This window comes from Pipistrellus kuhlii, unplaced genomic scaffold (genome assembly GCF_014108245.1).
Source record: "Pipistrellus kuhlii isolate mPipKuh1 unplaced genomic scaffold, mPipKuh1.p scaffold_m20_p_40, whole genome shotgun sequence".
NCBI classification, from domain to species: domain Eukaryota; kingdom Metazoa; phylum Chordata; class Mammalia; order Chiroptera; family Vespertilionidae; genus Pipistrellus; species Pipistrellus kuhlii.
In genome coordinates this window covers 4,088,841-4,094,214 of record NW_023425541.1, presented here as the reverse complement: position 1 = coordinate 4,094,214, position 5,374 = coordinate 4,088,841, and the positions used below count along the sequence as shown (strand labels likewise).

Below are 5,374 nucleotides of genomic sequence, written 5' to 3'. Positions count from 1 at the left end.
AGTGTGGTGAGAAATACATTTCAGATTCCAAGGCAGAAATGTACCCTCTTCAAAGCCCTTAATAATTCCCATGTAGTCTCCTACCCCAGCCCCTAGAATCCTTTATTGCATATATACCTCCACATGTCTATCTCTGCATATACTACTATACCTCCACATGCCTGCCTTTTTCTGAAAATGTTAAATTATGTAAGCTCCTTGACAGAGAGAACCATGGTTTACTTATATTTTTGACTCTAGACCAGCGGTTCTCAACCTGTGGGTCACGACCCCTTTGGGGGTTGAACAACCCTTTCGGAAAACACATTTTTCTATACCATGGGAACTTAATTGGGATACTGATCAGTCTTTTTATATTCAGCTGTGGTTGATGTGAATACTGCCCCCTTGTGATAGTAACAGGTACGTAAAAACAACAACACAGAGAATGGTAAATCACAGGAAACTTTAATGAACTGTATTGACTGAACTATGCCATGTATTATCTTTTGTGTTATTCAAACTATTGTTACATATTATTTTCATTAGCAAACCATCCCATGACAATGGATTGTGTAGAGAACATTAAGAAAAGAAAATATAGTGGGGATTTTTTACAGTATGGTTTTACCTCAATAAATACAGCAAGAATTGAGAAACCGCAATGTGTTATTTGTAGTGAAGTTCTATCAGCCGAATCTATGAAGTTGAACAAACTAAAATGCCATTTTGTTAGCAAGCATCCGAGCTTTGCTGGCAAGGATACCAACTATTTTAGAAGCAAAGCTGATGGACTCAAGAAAGCCAGACTTGACACTGGTGGCAAGTACCACAAACAAAACATAGCAGCTGTTGAAGCTTCATATTTGGTGACACTCGGAATTGCCAGAACTATGAAACCTCACACCATTGCTGAAGATTTACTGTTGCCAGCTGCCAAAGACATTGTTTGAGTTATGATCGGAGACAAATTTGTTATGAAATTGAGTGCAATTTCCATATCTAACAACACTGTCCACAGAAGAATAGATGGCATGTATGCTGGTATTCTTGATCAGGTAATCCAGAATATTAAATCTGCTCCACTTCCAATATTTAGTATCCAACTTGATGAATCTACAGGTGTTGCAAACTGTTCACAGTTACTGGTTTACGTGAGGTATATTAATGAATACAACTTTAAAGATGAGTTTCTTTTTTGCAAACCTCTTGAAATGACAACTATTACACGTGATGTATTTGACACAGTTGGTTCATTTCCGAAAGAGCATAAGATCTCTTGGGAAAAGGTTTGTGGTTTTTACACAGATGGTGCTCTAGCTATGCTGGGATGTAGATTGGGATTTCAACGTTTGGTATTGAATGAGTCACCAAAAGTCATCGGAACTCACTGTATGATTCATCAGCAAATATCAGCAATAAAGACACTGCCACAGAGTTACAAGAAGTAATGAAAAGCACCATAAATTCTGTCAAATTTGTAAAGGCAAGCACTTTAAATAGTCGACTGTTTTTGCAACTGTTCAACGAGTTGGATGCGCCGAACAATGCTCTACTATTTCACACTGAAGAGAGATGGTTGTTGAGAGGAAAAGTTTTAAAACGAGTTTTTGAGCTTCGTGCTGAACTCAAAAAGTTTTTAAATCAGAAAGCACGACCACAGTTCAAAGCACTTTTCAGTGATAAAAGTGAACTGCAGAAAATAGCTTACTTGGGCTGAAACCGGTTTGGCTCAATGGATAGAGCGTCGGCCTGCAGACTCAAGGGTCCCGGATTCGATTCCGGTCAAGGGCATGTACCTGGGTTGCGGGCACGTCCGCAGTACGGGGTGTGCAAGAGGCAGCTGATCGATGTTACTCTCTCATCGATGTTTCTGGCTTTCTATCCCTCTCCCTTCCTCTCTGTAAAAAATCAATAAAATATATTTTTAAAAAAAGAAAATAGCTTACTTGGTTGACATCTTTGCCATCTTGAATGAGTTACATTTATCACTGCAAGGACCAAATGCAACATGCCACAATTTGTCAGAAAAGATCCCATCATTGCAAATAAAACTTCAGCTTTGGGGGGGAAAATTGGATGAAAATACAATTTACATGTTGCCTATCTTATCTGCTTTCTTTGAGGAACATGATATTGAACCAGACAAAAGGATTATGATGATAATTTCTGTGAACCCTTGTACACGCTTTCAGACAAAATTTCATCGTACTTTCCAAATCTACCTGACACCTTGTTTGCACTTGCCAGAAGCCCATTCACAGTCTAAGTTGAAGATGTTCCTGAGACAGCACAAGAGTTCATTGAACTCATTAACAGTGATGCAGTGAGACCTTATTTCTCTACAATCCCAGTTACAAAATTCTGGACCAAGTGTTTGCAGTCATATGGTATTCTGTCTGATACTATGTTGTTCTTTCTTCTTCCATTTTCAACAACATATCTTTGTGAAACAGGGTTTTCCAGCTAGTTGGTTATCAAGTGTAAATACAGAAGTACACATGTTGTGGAAGATGATCTTTGTTGTGCTCTTGCAAAGACTGCCCCAAGAATTTCTGATCTGGTGAGAAAGAAGCAATCTCAACCTTTACACTGACGTTGGCTTTTTAAATTGTATTTATTTATTTTTCACTTTTTAATTAAGGTATTATATGTGTACATATCTTACCATTGCCCCTTCCACCCCACTCCCATACATGCCCTCACCCCCCAGTGTTTTGTGTCCATTGGTTATGCTTATATGCATCCAGGTTGCTGAAAATGGTAAGAATTCATTTTTATGGCAGCATAGTATTCCATTGTGTAGATATACCATAATTTTCTGATCTAGTCATCTGCTGACAGGCACCTAGGCTGTTTCCAAATCTTAACTATTGTAACTGTTGCTGCTATGAACATAGGGGTGCATATATCCTTTCTGATTGGTGTTTCTAGTTTCTTAGGATATATTCCTAGGAGTGGGATTACTGGGTCAAATGGGAGTTCCATTTTCAGTTTTTTGAGGAAACTCCATACTGTTCTCCACAGTGGTTGCACCAGTCTGCATTCCCACCAGCAGTGCATGAGTGTTCCTTTTTCTCTGCATCCTCGCCAACACTTGTCATTTGTTGATTTGTTGATGATAGCCATTCTGGCAGGTATGAGATGGTACCACATTGTCGTTTTGATTTGCATCTCTCAGATAATTAGTGTCTTTAAGCATGATTGCATATGCCTCTTGGCCTTCCTTCTGTCTTCTTTTGAAAAGATTCTATTTAGGTCCATGGCCCATTTTTTTAAATTGGATTATTTATCTTTCTTTTATTAAGTTGTATAAGCTGCCTGTAGATGTTGGAGATTAAACCTTTATCAGTGATAACATTTGCAAATGTGTTCTCCCATATAGTGGGTTTTCTTGTTGTTTTGTTGATGGTTTCTTTTGCTATAAAAGAGCTTTTTATTTTTGTCCATACTACCCAAGGCAATATATAGATTTAATGCACTCCCCATTAAAATACCAACTGCGTATTTCACAGTCCTAGAAAAAACTCTCCAAAAATTCATCTGGAATAAAAAGACCCCAATAGCCATGGTAATCCTGAGAAAGAAAAATAAAGTAGGTGGGATCTCAGTACCATATTTCAAGCTGTATTACAAAGAAACTGTTCTCAAAACAGCCTGGTACTGGCACAAGAGCAGACATATAAACCAATGGAATAGAATAGAGAATCCAGATATCAACCCAAATCACTATGCTCAATTAATATTTGACAAAGGAGGCATGAACATATAATACAATGGAGTCAAGACAGTTTCTTCAATAAATGGTGTTGGGAAAATTGGACAGATATATGCAAAAAAATGAAACTAGACCATCAACTTACACCATACACAAAAATAAACTCAAAATGGATACAAGACTTAAACATAAGACAGGAAACAATAAAAATACTAGAGGAATCTACAGGCAGCAAAATCTCAGACATATGCTGAAAGAACTTCTTCACTGATACTGCCCCTAGAGCAATGGAAGCTAAAGAGAAAATAAACAAAAAATAAACAAATAAACTACATCAAAATAACGTTGGCTTTTTACGCATACTGTCACAAAATGTAGCAATGTAGTTTACTGTTGTTATATTAAGACTTACCCATGCTACACCATGCTTTAAGACAAAATTTCATTTATTTGTAATTAGAAATAAATATTTCACAATATATAATCACATATTGTTTGTGATTAATCCTATGCTTTAATTATGTTCAATTTGTAACAATAAATACATCCTGCATATCATATATTTACATTACAATTCATAATAGTAGCAAAATTACAGTTACGAAGTAGCAAATAAAATATTTTTATGATTAGAAGTCACCACAACATGAGGAACTGTATTAAAGGGTTGAAGCATTAAGAAGGTTGAGAACCACTGCTCTAAACTTTGCTATGAGGTGGGAACACAACTGATGTCTGGTGTATGGATGATGGAAGTTAGAAATTGCATTAAATCTTATGAATAATTCTCTCCTCACTAAGGGGGCTGGACCCAGGAATATTTGAGAGCCCTCTCTTATCTGTGCCCCACCAGGCTGGGCTGGCTCTCTTTGACACCACATCACAATCACTGGTGTGCTGGATACAGTTTGCCCTGGTTCATCGGAGTCAATTGTTAAATTTTCAGAATTTTGTAAGCCAGTTGTTAAACTGTTCATAGCTTGATATCAACCATGGCAGGTATACACTGAGTGGCCAGAATAATGTGTGTGTTTGTGTGTTTGTGTGTGTTTGTGTGTGTTTGTGTGTGTTTGTGTGTGTTTGTGTGTGTGTGTGTGTGTATAGGCCTGATGGAGTTCAGCCAGCCTGGCCAGGGGGAGGTGACATGGGCTGTTGGCCACCTGCCTACTGGTCAAACTCCTGGTTGAGGGGACAATTTGCATATTAGCCTTTTATTATAGGATATACACTGAGTGACCAGATTATTTTTCCAGAGATAATAATAATCTAGCCACTTGGTGTATTTATACCACAAAAATGGACAAATGCTACAAAGCACAACACCTCTACACATACAGAACTGGTTATTAAACATTTACCAGCACATCACTAACCCCAAACAGCCAGCTGCAGTACTTTGGTGCATGTAAATAAAGAACCCCAAGGGGAAGGGGAAAAATTGAGCCTTCTGGGGTCTGAAATGTATATGTTGTTCTGTGTGGTGGTTACACACAGATGTATACATATGTAAAATTTCACTGAGCTGCACATTTACAACTAGTACACTTTATGTAATATAATGTATATATGTTTTCCTCAATAAAAAAGAACTCCCAGCCCAGCTAAAGTGGCTCATTTGGTTTAGTGTCATCCTGTGCACCAGATGGTTGCTCACTTGATTTTTGGCCAGAGCACATG

General features: G+C 37.8%; 1 long non-coding RNA gene across 1 annotated transcript; it reads left to right on the top strand.

The window, feature by feature from the left end:
• The first annotated feature begins 345 nt into the window (after nucleotides 1-345).
• Nucleotides 346-1,606, top strand: LOC118704169. The gene is made up of 2 exons (XR_004983314.2): nucleotides 346-402; nucleotides 529-1,606. It is a non-coding gene; the product is annotated as an uncharacterized LOC118704169 (long non-coding RNA).
• Nucleotides 1,607-5,374: the final 3,768 nt, after the last annotated feature.